Source organism: Triticum dicoccoides, chromosome 3B, assembly GCF_002162155.2.
Source record: "Triticum dicoccoides isolate Atlit2015 ecotype Zavitan chromosome 3B, WEW_v2.0, whole genome shotgun sequence".
Lineage (NCBI taxonomy): Eukaryota > Viridiplantae > Streptophyta > Magnoliopsida > Poales > Poaceae > Triticum > Triticum dicoccoides.
In genome coordinates this window covers 699567561-699585722 of record NC_041385.1, presented here as the reverse complement: position 1 = coordinate 699585722, position 18162 = coordinate 699567561, and the positions used below count along the sequence as shown (strand labels likewise).

At 40.7% G+C, this 18162-nt stretch overlaps 1 pseudogene; it reads left to right on the top strand.

Annotated features, from left to right (window-relative positions):
* The first annotated feature begins 4654 nt into the window (after positions 1 to 4654).
* LOC119277963 lies at positions 4655 to 17605 on the top strand (annotated as a pseudogene).
* The last annotated feature ends 557 nt before the right edge of the window (positions 17606 to 18162 follow it).

The following is an 18162-nucleotide window of genomic DNA, read 5'->3' as shown; positions in this document are numbered from 1 at the left end:
CCATCGACGGCTGGCCGCAATTGCGTCCACCTAGCAACACGGCGATGCAACTCTGGGGATATCGATGTTGCAGCTGATTAGGAGCCAACCATCCTCTTTTTACTGATAAAGGATCCACGGTATGATCACTAATTTTGGTTCTTCTATTATCCACGTTCCCAATCCTTCGGTTTTCCGATTCGTTTGAATGCAGTGGCATTGGGTAAATTGAATAGTATGAGCACCGAATCAATGTGCGACATGCAGTTCTAATGGATAATTTTACCAGTAATTATAGGCGACTGGAAAAATAGATGAGGGGAAATATGTTCGTACACTGTATGTCAAGCACAAGGTTTGACTCCCTGTTTTGATCCTTTACTAGTAAAAAATTTCAAGTATAAAGTGCACTTTCACTAGTAGAAAACAGGGCATACGTTCGGGCCAGATAAGCCCATTAGTACCGGTTCAGTCATGAACCAGGACTAATGTGAGCATTGGTCCCGGTTCGTACGGCTAAAGGCATTAGTTCCGGTTCAAATGAGCCCTTTAGTCCCGGTTTGAGACACGAACCGGGACTAAAGGGTGCGGTGCCCTTTAGTCCCGGTTCGTATCTCAAACCGGGACTAAATGTCCCATTTTCAAACTCTCCCCCCCCCTCCCCTATGGATCGCCTTTTCAGTTTTGTAAAAAGCAAAAGAAAATGATAAAAACTTCAAAAATTAAAATCCTTCAAGATGTAGTTATGTCACTACATCTATTAGTTAGGAAAATTTAAAAACTTCAATTTGGACATGTTTTACAAAAAAGTGTTATGAAAAAGTAAAATGGCCATATCTTTTGCATACGATGTCGAAAAAAACGCATAATAAATCAAAAAAATCAACACGAAAATCAGCATCTAATTTTGACTGCCTATGGCTTGTTTGCAAATTTTTAGAATCCTCAAATTCTAAAAGGAAAAAAAGTTATGCTCAAATTTCAGTTTTTTTGAATTTTGGTCAAATCTGGTCAAACTATGGTCAAACTACTTATTCAAGAAGTATTAGTGGTACTAAATAATTATTCTAGAATATTAGTGTTACTAAATAATTATTTTAGTATTTTGAATTTTGGTCAAATCTGGTCAAACTGTGGTCAAACTATGGTCAAACTACTTATTCAAGAAATATTAGTGTTACTAAATAATTATTGGTTTTTATAATAATAGTTTCAAACTCAAACAGTGAAGCGTGTGACGTCATGCTCAAGCTAAACTCCTGAGTGTTAATAGGATTGACATCTTACTATTGTCAGGAAAACAGCAAGTGCAGACTTGGAAACGAGGGGGAATAGAACCCGAAAGTTAAGCATGCTCAGGCCGAAGTAGTGAGAGGATGGTGACCAGCCAAGAAGTTAGATGATTTGGAATGATGAGGGATGATTAGAGATTAGAGGTTAAATTGAGTAGTGATGGGTGGTGATTAGAGATTAAATTGTCAAATAATTCAGAAATTTGAAAAATTTAAAAATCAAAAAATAAAATTTAGTAAAATTGTCTTTAGTCCCCGTTGGTGTTACCAACCGGGACTAAAGGTGGAGCTCTAGAGAGCGGCCACGTGGAGGGGCTTTAGTCTCGGTTCGTATAAGAACCGGGACTAAGGGGGGGGGCTTTAGTACTAGAGGCCCTCACGAACCGGGACGAATGGGGCTTTTTCTACTAGTGTTTGCAGTGTCCAACTTAACTTACTAAATGCATTGCAAGTTCATCTTCGTGTGACCGGCCGGGAAGTTAGATGATTTGGAATGATGAGAGGTGATTAGAGATTAGAGGTTAAATTAAGCAGTGATGAGTGATAATTAGAGATTAAATTGTAAAATAATTCAGGAATTTGAAAATCGAAAAAAATTCAAAAAATAAAATTTTGTAAAATTGCCTTTAGTCCCGGTTGGTGTTACCAACCGGGTCTAAAGGCGGAGCTCTAGAGAACGGCCACGTGGAGGGGCTTTAGTCTCGGTTCGTATAAGAACCGGGACTAAAGGGGGGGGGTCCTTTAGTACTAAAGGCCCTCACGAACCGGGACGAATGAGGCTTTTTCTACTAGTGTTTGCAGTGTCCAACTTAACTTACTAAATGCATTGCAAGTTCATCTTCGTGATTTTATTATGTAGTTCATCATTTCCCTGAAACTGGTGTTTTCAGTTCGTATATACAATGTAGTAACCCCATCAGTGACAGAATATCGGCATTTCTTATAATCCGTTTGCAAAAATCTCATAAATTGTAAGGTCCCTGTAATCTGCAGTTAGAAGGGATACAAAAATTATCCTCAGTTGCAACTACTTCCTCCGTTCCTAAATATAAGTCTTTGTAGAGATTCCACTATGAACCACATATGGATGTATATAGATGCATTTTAAGTGTAGATTCATTCATTTTACTCCGTATGTAGTCCACCTAGTAAAATCTCTATAAAGACTTATATTTAGGAACAGAGGGAGTATAAGACTGGAAAATAGACGGTTAGTACTTTTATATAAAGATATCACTTATCAGTGCTCCAGCAGGCCTCGGCTCATGTTTATAAATGTTTCCACGTGATACTTAGTACTTTTATATGAAGAAACCAGTGCTACAACAGTCGTTTCCTCGAGCTTAGTGCTAGCAGGCAGATGACAGGTACTGCCAGCCTGTTCAATTTTTTTTCAGTTTCTACGTTCAGTGTTTACTCAGTTTAGGGCCATCAGTTGCTAAAATCTAGTTTAATCATATTGTTCCTATCATCGACGCCTGCAACTCTACACTAACATTGACACCGGTGTGTTTGTCGCAGATGGATCAATTGCTTTATTAGATAAAAGAAACAGCACACCCTGCCAACAATACGATAATTCTCGTTGTGTTAACATATATTCAGGACCATACCTTCCAGAGGTATACTCTAATAATGCGGTACTTGTATTGCAAGTGAAGCATGAGCAGAATAGGTAAATCGTAAGGGTAAAAGTTTATCCTCAGCTGGTGCAGCAAGATTGGAAATAGACAAACGAGCAGTATGATTATAAACATTTTTCATGTTTTCCAAGTAAAGAGAAAGTTTCCATATGATTGTCAGTACTTGCATATGAACAAGTTAATACCTGGGATTTATGGTACAAGTCAGCAGTATATTATTTGCTACGCAACTCTTGTTATTCACTTTGTTGATTTTGAATGCCCTTTTTGATGCCCAACTGACGAAACCCTCACTAATTTTCATGTTCCAGATTTTATATTGCCAGAATTCTCACTATTATAACCTGTACTTACAACCAGTTATTGTTCCTAACTTCATTTTTGTGCAGGTTTGATGCAATTGAGGATTAACTCATGTTTTCTTGTGCGTCGGCGGGTGAAGACGTTCATGGCTGGGGTCACAATAATCTCTCATGTGTAGCGCTTAGATTAGGAAGAAATAAATCATGTAGTATGTGGCTTCTGAAGTTCAGATGGACAACTTTTGTAAAGTTTACGTTATTTTTTGTATCAAATTCTTGCGACGTTCCCACATGTAAATATCTTGACGTTTTTACATGGAAATAACTAAAAGATATTGTGTCCAGCGCGATCACATAATTCAGTTATAAACCTTCAAGCATTACAACTGATTGAAGAATAGATCACATGCATCTTTGCCAAAATCATTCAACATTGCAATTCAGTTTGTGAGAATTTTTGTTGCACTTTGAAGGCCTAAATTCAGTTTGCACTGCATTGCATTTTTCCAAATAAGGTTGTACAGTATTTCCGGATTTTACATTTCCGTTGGAGTAGCATCCTGCAACAATCTCATTTTTTTTTTCTGAGTGAGGCGTGGATGTCCTGCGAAAAGGTCCATAACTAACAGCAAGGGAAAGATGAAATGCATACTGATTTTAGGTTCCAGGTAACAACATCTCGAGATGCCTGGGCAAGATTATCATGTTAGCAGCAGAAGAAAATGTTTTTATTTGTTAACTATACACCAGTCTCGGGGCCTGGTTCAGTGGTAGGAAGACACGAACTGGTTTTCGGATGTCGTTTCGCTGATTTAGCTACGCTTCAAGGTCTCCTTTGCAAAACGTACATGCAGCCAACCTTAGATACTAGATCGTGTCCCTTCATTACAATCTGAGGGCTCATGTGTAGCTGGTGCATCTGGTGCACGAGTTCTCTCATTGCACACGATACGTTCTCCCACACGGGTTATGCAAATCTCTACATGCGTTCATGTTTTTTTTGTCTCACCACTTTCATCCTTTTTTGACTGTTTTTTTTCGTCCCCCTCTCACCACTACTCTTCACACCGGTTTATTTTTCACTCCACTCTTTTTTTAATAAAGCAACACTTTCCCAACATACAAAAAATCACGAACTAAACTTTATTAACTTATCCAAATCAACTGATCTCTCTAATTAATGCAATTTATTTTACGAAACAAATAACAGATTTTTTGAAAACAAATAATGAATTTTCTGGAAACAAATAACGGATTTTAAAGAAATTAACATGTAAATCATGACAAATAAACCTCATCATGAAATGAAAATGTATGGTGATGGTAGGTTTGGTATCGTTTGTTTCGTTCGCTCCGCCTCCGCCCCGCTCGCACGTATGTTCGCCTTCTCACCGGTTTAATCGATTTTTTTCTATTTCATTTCGACCCCAGCTGCTCCTCTGCTTTCTCCCCTCGCGCGTAGGGTTCCAAGAGGTCGCGCCGCCCCGCGCCGCCTGATTCCTCCTCGCTCGACTCCTCCTCTCCCCACCACCTCGGCTAGGGTTTCTAAATCGAGGCGACTACAGCAACGATGCGCACCTACCTCTGCCCGGCCCTTCATCCGTCACAGCGAGCGCGCGCGGCGGCGACGCGTCACGCGTGCCAGCTCTGCCGCAGTGGGGAGGACGAAGCAACGGTGAAGGATGTCCCCGCACTCGTCACGTTCCATGAGCGGAACATATGCGCGGAGGCGGTGGCGCGTGGTGGGCGCAGGCAACGAGGCGGCTGCACTACGTTACAAGCGCTGGCCGCACAGGGGATGCACGCGCGGTGCCTGCCCCAAGCTCCCATCTGGACGAGGCACTGGTGGCGGCCACCCCCTCAGGGCCAACTCCTCATCACCGTCCGACAGTCGCTGGATCTGACTGTGTGGCTTGTTCTCAGGTTGGCTGTTTTCCAATTCAATTGTCTCCTCTTGGCAGTTCTTGTTCTTTGTAATGGATGCATACGCTTCATGTGTTCGTGTGCGCCCGTGCAGTGGAGGTTATGACCAGGTCGACCGTGTGGATTGGGAGGGGCTCTCCTGCTTCTGTGCGCAGACTGCAGAGTATGGGAATTCACACATTTCTTTTGATTTTACGCCTGTACAGTTAAATATAGATTTCCCTTTATTCGTTCGATCCCCTTGTTTACTTCTGTGATATTAATGTTGTTCTAGAATTTGGAGAATGATCACGCATCCACATCCGGATCTCGCATTGCTTATGCACTTTTTTTCCTTTGTCTTCTGAACTGAAAACCATGGTATATATCAGTCCCTACTTCCTTACTGTTTTGCTACATATATAGGTTGGGAGTAGAGGAAATTGTAGAAGAAGCTAAGTAGGTAGGTGATTTGCAAGGTAACTATATGTACATGGAAAATAAGGAAAAGAAATTTAAAGAGCTTTTTGAGTAGCATAAGTTGTATTGTATGAAGAAATTCTTGGTCACTCCTAGAAACCTGCCTACAACCCAATTCCTATGACAAACGTTGATACATGGACATTGAACAAACAACTACATACTCCCCATACTTAGTAGCATCTCCATCAGGTCAGCATGAACCCACTTGTTCCAAATCTATTGTTCAGTTGTTCCTCTTCTGTTGCTAAAGCAATGGGGATAAATCATGAAACTCACATATTAAAAACCGTATTTCTTGGTGAAAGTGGAGTTGATCAATTTGCTAAAATTATCACGTGATTCTACTGCATAATCCTGTCATCTGTTCTTGCTATTCTAGGCCACTTGTTCACAAGTTTGTTATGGTTATTGTAGACTCCAAGGGAAGAAATTTACATAGAATTAAGTTTCCCCAAATCAAGCTCCATACATGGTATAAGGTATGAATAGATAGCATCGAACTTTGGTCCTCCCAAGTTATTTGTTTGTTGCAAGATGGATAGATCGACCATCTTCATTTATCCCTTTCTGAAATATGTAGTAGGGAATCTCACGGAGAGAGGGTTCCTGGATAAAGCCCATGGAGACCCCTTCGCTCCTGTGATGCGCCCCACGCGCGCGTCAAGGGAGAAACCCTAGCGCCGCCAGCGGGCCTCCCCTCCTCCCTCCTCTTCCTTGCTGCTGTCAGGGGGCACGCCGGGCGAAGCCTGGTAGGCGTCGGCGTCGGAGGGGCTGCCTTGTCTTCTTTGTGGGGGCCTTCGGCGTGGGTCAAGGCGGGCGCCTAGGACGCGACGTTGGCGGCGGGCACGGCAGCACGGTGGTGAGCTGGAGCTAGATAGCGGCGGCGTGACCGACGCGGTGGTGGCGGGTGCGCCTTGGTTGCCAGGGACGGTGGGGTCAAGGCCGGATTTGGGGCCTAGCGGCACGGGCCGAGAGTGGCGCGGGCTGCCTGTCTCTGTCCATGCCATGGCCATGGCGGGTGGTGGTGCGACGTAGCAGTGGTTGGCCGGTGGGCGGGCCGGACGGGATCCGAGGCTTCGGCCGCTGGATGACGGCAGGCAGCGCAGATGGGCTCCTCGGTGAGCTTCCTTCGCGATTGGCGGCGGCCCTTGGGATCTCTCCTTGCCAGCGGGTGTGTGTGTGTTGGTGGCCTTGCGTGGAGCTGCGGTCGCCGCCAAGGTGGGGCGACACAGGAGGTGTCCGGTGGGGAGGCAGGCTCGAGGGATGGGAGGCGCCGACGAGCTCGGGCCACCCGTCGCTGGCACAGGGGTGTGCCGGCCTGGATGCGTCCGCTCCCCCTCCTCCCCTGTTCCGCGGCCGTGTGTGGGCTGACACAGCTCTTGCGTTGTTCGAGGTGGAATGTATGCTGCGTTTCTTCAGTCGGTGCGTCCTTTGGCCCAAAGCCGATCACTTTGGTTGGTCTTGGGGGTGTCTGGATGCAGGGCGGCGTCCCTGGCGGCGGGAGGCACGACGTTTGTGGGTGGAACGTGCGCCTTGGGTGCGGGCGAGCGGCCATGGCCACGCGGGTGGGTGGTCGCTGGTGGTTGGTGGAGCTAGGTTGCTTCGGATCGAGGGTTGGGCGTGCTAGGGTACATGGCCGACGGCTGCGGCGGCCGTGGACACCGCATCCTTCATGTAGGCTCCGTCGTAGTGGCCTTTCTCCTTCGAGTTGCTCCAGGTGAAAACCCGATCTGTGGGATCGGATGGTGGCGGCTACCAGTGGTCTTTCCCTTCTTGGAGGCACCATCTTGGAGTCCTTGCTCCGTCGTTTCCGTCTCACCTCTCCTCGAAGGATTGGTGGTCTCTGGTGGCTCCAAGCACTTCGTCCTCGCGCATATGTAGTGGCTTGGTAGTCGTTGGGGTGGTGTGACGGTGCTCGGCACCTTTGTATCTTGCCTTGGGTGTGTGTGTCGTGTGCGGTGGTGGCGTGAGTTTGTATGGTAGTACTTGTGGTTTGGTGCTTTATATATAAAGCGGGGCGAAAGCCTTTTTCAGTAAAATGTAGTAGGTTGTTTCCAGTGGCGGACCCAGAAATAAAATGAAGGGTGTGCACATTTTAAGAAATTGAGGTCTATTTCAGCTGACTTGGATGGGCCTTAACAATCAGCTAATTTTTACATGGTGATTTTCCCCCCTAAAATTCTGGGTGTGCCACGGCACACCCCCTAAGTACGCCAGTGGTTGTTTCAGAGTATGAATAGATGTCGGTATTTATTCTATTGTTGTTACTTTATCGATGGTCCATGACTCGTGTAGTCAGGGCCTCGGGTTATGAGTTTTACTATGCTTTTTTGAAACTGAATTCACTAAGCTTTGTTTTGGAATATTATGTAAATTACAGGCTTGGTGCAACACTTAGCTTTTAATAGTAGAGATACTAAATGGAGCTTCCTTACAACATCTTTGACTCCCGAGTTGCTGGCAGTGACGGTGAGAATAGATTGTGTATGAAAACGGATGTTTGGGACAGTGAAGTACTCCACTCACTCTAAATGCTGTATCTTTTCACAAATAAATACCAAACTTGTGTATTGTCTATGCCTCCTTAGTCCTTATCTAGCTTCTCCATGTGCACCAGCTGGAAGAGAATTTGAGAAGAGACTAAATGTCTGTTTTCTCCATGTGTACCATCTGGATTGTAATTTGAGGAAGAGGCTAAAAGGCACATAAATGGGTATTTTGATTCTGGTCTAAGAACGTTGGTTCTTGTATACTGTGTCTTCAAAGGTACCTCAAAATTATATCACTAAAATGGCATAGTAGGTTGAACTGACGAACTGGGAGAAAGAATGGCTTGTTGAGGATATGAAAGGAGTTAAGGACTTATTCATCAGCCAAACCTGAGAATTCGGAGAAAATATGTGCCACCTTTGCAACGCACAGGTATTGTGCTATGTAGCTAGGAGGTAGGAATTTTGCAAAGTAGAAACGATTTCTCAAGTGTGCTTCTTCGGTCCTGAAATATGTCTTATCTTGTGGGGTTTCGCTCGGTTTCTGTTAGGACAAACAATCAGGAAGGGAGTATAGATATTGAAAAGGAGCTCAGACATGGTGCCGAGAATGAAAGAATGAACCTGCAAAAGAAAAAAGAATGGGAAGAAGGGGTAGGAGTTTTTTTGTCTTCTAAAAATAAATAGAGTGTGGTTTAAGGAGACATGGCAATTATTGATAGAGAGAAAGAGCCGGAGAATCAGTTTGTCGTTATATTAATGGGAAGTATAAGTCATTATCTTTGACATATTTTTTTCTGAATTAGAACAATTGTTGATTATTTAGTGCTATTCTATGGCATTGCGTGGATATTTATTGTAAGGTATATGTTGGACAAGAATGATGTTGAACCACTAGAGTATGTGCCCGTTGTCTTATGATACATACCATTTCGTATATCATGGTTGGCTATGATGGTTGCATCCCTTGGCTCTGGGAATCGGCCTGGGACACCGATAGAGGGGAGATGAGGGAGAGGATGACGCCATGGAGGGAAGCGGAGACGACGTTGAGAGGAAGGTCCGGCTGAATGCTGTAACGGGGAGAGATAAAAACGGCGTCAGCGAGGAGAGCAGAGCGGGGAAATGATATGTGGGTGAGCGTTGTGCCATAATGAGAGTGAATTGCTTTTCATAAATGAGAAGAAAAGGTGCGTCTGTTTGCTTATTGTAGGGAAAGCGGTTGTTTGCTGTGAGAAAAATGCCAATACCTTTATATATTGAAAAATATATAATACCCTAACAAAGCATTTCTAGAGAAAATACTGACAAGTGATTTACAGGTGAGCTTACAGTTTGTTATAACTGGAATTCAACTCACTCTATTAATAAGTATGATGTCATCATGTGGTAAGCAATCCAAACAATTAAAAAAAAGGTATGATGTCACTCACTCTGACTAAAAATGGTAACCTACTCGCATTTAGCATTGCATTTAACATCTAACCAAAGAGTATATATTGTATATGAGTTTGTTTTAATATTGTTTATATGTTCACTTTTGTAGATCAGAGGCTGATTGCTTCGGATGATGCTTTGAGAATGTCAATTTGATAAAGCTTTATGCGACTTTACTCTTTCATGATTGCTCGCGGCAGCGAGTGATTCCCATGCGCGGAGCGCTCCGTCCAGGGCAGCTGGCCGCTTTTATCGCGAGGATGGTGGGAGATGCATATGATTGACTCCCTTTCCTTTTTTATGCATGCTCCGTCACGTAATCACACCACCCCGTGATTTTCAGGATGGGCTCCATCAAAACCTGCCTAATCCCACAGATCTCACATAAATGGATCAGACTGAAAAATCATAGAGTTTTACACAATCACAATCAGAAGATAATTATTCTTTATATATTTGTTGTGCAAAAATAGGTGTGTTTCTATATATATTTATATATCGAGAGATATGGAGATGGAATATATCGACTTTCAAAAATAATCCATCGACAAGGGTGTTAAGGCAGTGTTGTTAGAAAGGACCAAATATTCAGCGAGTTTTATATACAATAAAAAGCCCGTAGCAACGCACGGACATTTTACTAGTTAATAGTAAAGATACAGATTAGGATCTTACCAATCATATCTTTCCTATTTATTCAGTTGTTTATGAACCGTATCTTTCCTATTTATTCGGTTGTTTATGAACCGTATCTTTTCTATTTATTGGGTTGTTTATAGGTTGATGATACGAGGTAGTAACATCTCTTCCTTGGTAGCCAAGGCTCACGGTACATGTGATATATAACCGAATGTGCTGATCGCCTCCTCCCTCATATCTCTCGCTTGCAATCTCCCTCCTGCCAGGATTGCAAACCCATGTGAACATCTCATCGATCCTCATGCTCGCAGATCGATATTTTCTAATGCCCCGCGCTAAACTTTTTCTTGGTTTGTTGTTGCCAAGGGACGGGAGTGGTACCGGCATTGGAGACGACAGCGGCTGGTCGATGCGGCCGATGGATGCGGAGCAGCTTCGGGAGTGCGGGCACCGGATGGTGGATTTCATCGCCGACTACTACAAATCCATCGAGACATTTTCCGTCCTCAGTCAAGTCCAGGCACGATCACTCTTGACTCTTCTCCAAATCCTGCAATACGAACTTGCTATTTTTTTCAAACTTGTTTTTTCTTAACCTGGGAGTTTGCTCAGATGCTGCTTCTGCAACATTATCTCCTAGTACTTAATATGACTTGTTCGCCGATTTACCCAGCCACTAGTTTAATCCATTCTATAAATAACTCTCTGGTACTTCGATCGCCTATATACATATATAATCTAATCCAAAAATAAATAAATTCTTCGGTCGTCGTAACTTCGATATGAAGCAGTTCAACATAGGATCGGTAACATTTGGTCACGGTATGATTCCCTTCCTGGATATCTTGAGAAAATATGGTTAAACTGCAGTGGCGGGGAGGACCCTTATCCGATACGCCTGATATATCACTTTTCAGAAGCATCTGTGCATCTAGCCACTATGTACAAGGACTTGGAACATCATTTTCCTTCTCTCTTTATTTTAAGGGATACAAAACTGTGCATCCGTCATGTTGTGAAATGGTGATGTTACCATTAAAGAACTAAGAAAACTGTCAAACATACTAGTTTGTCTACAGAAGATGGATTGTGTTAAGTACTATATTTGGCACTCTAATAAGATTTGTGCATCGACATTCATTGATCGGGTGTTTTCATTGCAGCCAGGATATCTAAATGAACTTCTTCCAGATTCAGCTCCAAACCGACCTGACACTTTGGATGCCCTTTTTGATGGTGATCTTCCTTCTAGTGCACTTTCAAGTGACATTGGAATTTACGTTTTATCAATTGCAATCCACAAACTATGCTTAACCAATCCTAAATTTTATTCATATAACTTTTCTAATGCCCAGATATACGAGAGAAGATAGTACCGGGAGTAACTCACTGGCAAAGTCCAAATTATTTTGCTTACTATCCCTCAAATAGTAGCACTGCTGGATTCCTGGGGGAGATGCTTATTGCTGCCTTTAACATCGTTGGCTTCAGTTGGATAACCTCTCCTGCTGCAACCGAGTTAGAGGTTATAGTCTTAGACTGGTTTGCAAAAATGCTTAAGCTTCCAAGCAAGTTTCTATCATCTGGTAAGGCTGCAATCATATTTTTTAGTTTGATGCACAAACTATTTGTTGATCACAACATATATTTTTGCAATTCTGTTCTTTATATATATGTAGCGCCTTTTAATTAATTTGCATCTGTAGATATGATATAAATGATAAGGTTACGATTAACAAACACTATGTGGAACATCCCTTGGCTATTCAATTACTTTTTTATCGTGTATTTCCGTTCTTTATTTATTAAGGTAATGTTTCTTGTTTCCTTCTTGACATATTGATCGTTTTGTCTAGTTTAACATTACTACGTAGAAACAGAACTACTTTTTACAGCTGCTCCATAAAAAAATGTGGTCATTTCTTACTTTCTTGCAGGCTCCAACGCAAGATACTAACTATAATTTTCAATCATATTGTGCTATAAAAACATGAAACAAAAATCCAGCGACATTATTTCCACAATCGGTTATATGCTTTCACACAGCCATACTTTTGAATAGCTGATGGTATGCACCCTAGGATAATCTACATTATTGAGCGGTTGTAATACTTATCAAGATGTACCATTAATTTACCCGCAAAAAAATGTACAATTAATTAGCAATCGCATAACTATGTAGCCAGGTCGTGCGAGATTATCAATATTGCCAAAATGGTGGTCCTATGTAGGATTATTTTCATGTTCGTGGATCTTATAATCATGAATAGGATCTGACCTAAAAAAAATTATGGCTCCAGAGATCGTATGGTCCGAACCATGGAACTTGTGTTATATGCTACCAAGCTGTTATTGTCCTATATGTCGATCGGAATCAGAATAATTTCATAGGGTTCTATGATCATGTGATACAGACTGTATTTGGACTATCCTTGATCTGAGACATCTAATTTATAGATTCTTCTATAGTAGAATGGTACATAGAGGTGCTATCTTTTGATATAGAATGTGCATATTGTCCTTAGCTAAAGTCACGCTTCTGAGTTTCTCTACTGCGTACCTCTTTACAGCGGTTGGTGGAGGAGTAATCCAGGGTAGTGCCAGTGAAGCTGTCCTTGTTGTACTATTGGCTGCACGAGATAGAACCTTAGAAATGCATGGGAAAAAGTCCCTTGAAAAATTGGTAGTTTATGCATCTGATCAGACACATTCTGCTCTGCAAAAGGCATGCCAGGTATGCATATGTAATACAACTCAAGTCTCACTAGAATGATTTCTAGTTATCTTTTGTTATGAAATATGAATAAATTACCTGTCTTTGTCAGTTCTTTGGATTTGATGTTATTCAAAGAATGACAATGAAGCAGTTAGATAGTGAATTATGTTCTTGTACCTTTTTTATCTGTTTTTCCTAAGATATAATTCTTCTTTTTATAGATTGCAGGGATTTTCCCAGAGAACTTCAGAGTTGTGAAGGCTGACTACAGTAATAGTTACGCTGTTGCACCTGAAGCAGTTAGTGAAGCCATTTCCGTTGACTTGTCATCTGGGTTGATACCACTCTTCATCTGTGCAACTGTAAGCAATAAGCTGTGATTTCTTTGTATGCAAGCTTCTTAGGTTAATGAAAACTTGGGGGAATTTCAACATTTAAGTCTTGACATGATTTACTATACTTTAATTAAATAACTTTGAGTCAATATACTGAAAGTTCAGAAAAAATCTTCTGCAAGTTCACAATTTTGATACTGGTCTGTCTTCCAACTATCTTTGTGCAAAATTACGGGAGCTACATTTATGTATTAAAAAATTTCACAGTCGTGTGTTGTCTTGAATTATTCTGTTCTTGATTCTTGTGTACAAGCGCATGGTGCAGTCTGTGTGTGCGGGGGATTTGTATGGGGCAATTTATGATCATGGAGAAATTACGTGAAAATGACCCTCAAAAGTTGTAAATTCCGTGAGAATATGGCGTATAAGTTTGAAGTAATCTCAATAATTTTTAGCTCTACTACAATGCATGTTCTACATCCATGCAAATTTCATGATTAATTCAATCCCATTTAAAAGATAAAAAATGCTTAGTACTAGTGTCATGGTACAGTCATTACATAGTTGTCTGCTCTGTGTCTTGTAAATAAGATTGAATTTGATCCTTGCATTCTGCATTGGATATAGAACATCCCCTTCCCTATTACTGTTGATTACGGGTCCGTTTGGGAGCTCAGTTTTTTTGAAGTATTCTGATAATACTTCAGTTTCTAAAAATATTGAAGTATCAAATACTTTAAAGCATTTGGATCCAATAAATACTGTGGTTTATAAACTGAAGTATTGTGCAAAACTGCAGTTTTTTTTGCCATATTTAAAAACTTCACTCCCGACCACTTTTTTCTATAAACTGAAGTATTGTATGACACTGCAGTATTCATTTGCCAGGCACTCCAATGCTTCAGTTTTTGAATACCATAGTTTCAATAAAGCTGAGCTCCCAAACTAAGCCTACTTTTTTTCCGCGAAAACGCAAAAGCCTTGTGTTTCGATCCATTGATAGAAAAGAAGTTTTTGTATAAGTCCTAAAGAGGACCAACACTGCACCATACAACTCGACCCAAAACCTAGTCTAGGGGAGAAGTTGGCGAAGTCCTCGGGCCCCCGCGTCCGCCAATCATGAGCCTCAGCCTTCTATAGCATATTAGCCCTGAATTTGCAACTAGGCCATTTTCACGATATATGTCGTTGTAGTGGATATGCAAACATCTGAGTGAAGGAGGGCAATATTATTATCCTGATGTAGATGATCAAGATCATGCTCTTGACTTGCGAGCATGAGGGTCTTGGCCATTGCCGAATCCTCCATAGAGCTTCCCTAATCTACCGCCATATTAGGCCACTACCTGTTCGATGACCCTGATCAGCTGCTCATCTTTTGTTGTGGTTCTTTTCGGGTGGACGCGGTCAAACCAATTAATTTTAATGCACCAACCAGTAGAACCAAAAGCCCATACTGATGGAGAAGTTTGGGAAATCCAAATATACTTAAACAGTAGCATGATAAATGTTACAGAAAGTAATTACTTAAATGGCATTCTCTTATTTTAATAGTTATGCTTAGCTTTTTATCTACTCATTAGTACAATCTATATTTTTTCTCCATGTTTATCTTCTAAAGAATTTATTTGTTTCAGGTAGGCACAACATCTTCATCGGCCGTGGACCCCTTGCATAAATTAGGAAAGATAGCACAGGTGTTTGAGCCCGTTGCATGTGATAATTAGGAAATTATCAATATTAGTATAATGAAATGCATCTATGTATTTGTTGCTGCTAGTTGAAGACCTAATTATTATGTCCACTTTTGAGGAACAAGTCTGCATTTTGATGGATAACTAATCCGTTAACAACGGTCCCCAGAAATTCTTAGATGGGACCAGAATTTTGAAGAGGAATCCTTTTTATAGAACTAAATTTAGTTTATTTTTCGTATTTTAGTCCTAAGTAATGCAAATTTGTGGTAGAGCAAGAAATAAGTTTCGATCAATCTATGGGATCTTTTATGGAGAATGCTTATGGAATGTTGGTTCCACATTCCCATTGTTATTAACTATATTATTTTGTATATTACTTGTGACAAATTATAGAGATATATATTTAAATATAATGATAAAAAATTGATCGATTGCTTATGTTTATTATTTTTGTTAGGCCCATGACATGTGGTCCCACATTGATGCTGCATATGCTGGAAGTGCTTGTATATGCCCAGAGTACTGACATCACCTTGATGGGGTAGAAGAAGCTGATTCATTCAATATGAATGCACACAAATGGTTTCTCACAAACTTCGACTGTTCCTTGTTATGGGTTAAGGTAAGCCATGTGATGATGTTCCAATTGGAGTACCATGTTTTACACATCTGGAATATTTCTTTACTTGTTTTTTCTACGTATATTACATTAATATTATGTCAATACTACCAAATGCACAAACTTACATGATGCATAATAAACAGGACAAGAGCTATCTCATAGAAGCATTATCTACAAATCCAGAGTATCTTAAGAATAAGGTTTCGATATATCCTTCCCTTCTCTATTTCTCTCTTGTGATAATTTTATTATTGTTCATGGTAGTGGATTAATCTACCTTTTGAAAAGATCGAGTTTTCTGGATTGCGAATGAATGATATCTTATCTAATTCCCCATTTTCCAAATTCTAGTGTAAAATATTCCCTCAATTTTAATCTGATTGGACAAACTGAAGTATAAAATTTTGAGAAAACAAAAAACATTTATATTGAAAGAACAATGGATGCCTGCAATCTAATTAATAAAAAAAAACTGTAAAGTGTTTGTGAGTTTTTTGTAAACATTTGGTGATGCTATAACTGTTTTACATTTTCAGGCTTCCCAAGAAAATTCCGTTGTTGATTTCAAGGATTGGCAAATTCCACTTGGCCGTCGTTTTAGGTGAAATCCTCTTGGCAATTTCATTACCGTTTGTGAAGTGTACTATTTATCTCTTGCATACAGTTTAGTACATAATATTTTGACAAGGAATGCAACACTAGATTAATACTTCAATAAATTATATCTAGTTTCTTCTTTGTAGAACTAATATTTACCTAACATTAAGTGTTAGCAATAAGCTTCGGTATTGCTATATAAATCACAAGTGGTAATAACGTGTGGTCAAATGATTTTAAAAAATCACCAAGGAACCAAAGTTTGCTTGTATCCCATGTGGTATTGGATGGCTTCACAGTGTGCCATCAAAATAGATCTGAGCAGTTTGTGTTAGGTGGGCCTGCCCATTATTCAATATCATTGTTCCTATTAGAGAAATTGTAGCCTTTATACTATATTTACTTTGCTTGCAATTGGAGGATCAATATATAGTTCATACACATATGTCTATTACAAAAAAAGAATCTTACAATTTAATGTTGCTCAACACCATATATCAATGTGTTAACTTCTAGCTTACCAAGTGCAGTCACTATGACAGTATGACTCGTCACATTGTTGTTCAGACTATATGCGGCAGTTCCTTGTATGACAATTGAATTGATTTCTTTACCAAGTGGAGCTTTTATTTTAGATCACTCAAGCTATGGATGGTATTGAGGCTTTATGGCGTGGAAAACCTGCAGAGCTATATCAGAAAGCACATACAGTTGGCTAAACAGTTTGAACAACTTGTATTATCTGATTCAAGATTTGAGGTAACAGAGAAAATAAACCAGTTAGTACATCTATTTAATGATACTATGGAACTCTCTGTTTCTGTTGTTCAAAAGAACATCATGTTTTCTTCTTCCATTGGAAATCTCTATTTTATAGAGTTCTTATTTACTTCACTAATTTAGGTAGTAACTCCAAGGAACTTTTCCCTTGTGTGTTTCCGCCTTCTGCCCCCAACTTCGGAGGATGACAATGGCCGTAACCTTAACTACAGCCTAATGGATGCCTGTAACTCGAGTGGAAAGATCTTTATATCACATACGGTTGGTTATTAGCAGATCCTTCAATGATCTCCATATGTATTCATGAAGCATAAATATCCACTCATTTCCTGTGTGGTACTTCTTTCTTCAACAGGTTCTTTCCGGAAAATTTGTCTTGAGATTTGCCGTTGGAGCACCACTGACCGAGGAGAAACATGTGGATGCTGCTTGGAAGCTTTTGCAAGATGAGGCCAGCAAGATCTTAGGAAGTTCGTAGATTATAAATGCATATGCTTATTGATTAAGCTCCACCATTTAGGCCTATGATCTTGATTAGCTTTTACAGTTGCTCATACAAACATTTTTGAAAGGTCCATATGAAGTCATAATAACAGTGATTACCGGCTTCATCGACCAAGGATTGTTAAAATAATATCAACCCCATATGGGTTCAAAAGAAGTACGAAATACAAACTTTTACCTTGTGAGAAGTAATTTGGGCTACCATCCAGACAAATTTGGGCTGACCACGATGTGCAAACTTTGGTTTAAGGTAAGGATTCATCGGTGTAACAGATGGTCCTGAACTAAAGTTTACCGCACTAGGCGTATTTTTGCCCGTGTTTACATACTCACCCAACGCCTTAAAAATCTGCTGATTTGAGCCATTAATGTGTAGATCTATTGTGGCTAATTGATTGGTAGTAGACATGCTAGCACTTCGAGCCTAGCCTCGCCAGATTAAGTGATGACGCTTTTACGTGTCAAACAACATATTGTTGATACGTACTCCCTCTGTTCGGATTTACTCGTTGTTTTAGTTCAAATTTGAACTAAAACCACGACGAGTAAATCGAAACGGAGGGAGTACGTGACATGGGCTGCCGCACCTATGGACTGCACCGCATGATATCTTAGGTAGTTGGTTCAAGTTGTTAGCTAGAGTTTATCTTCTCACTGTAATCTTATCTCTATCTAGCTTCCTCTTCAAGACGTAAACATATATCAACTGTATGCGCTATCAGGAGGGAGGTGCGCCCCTGCCTAT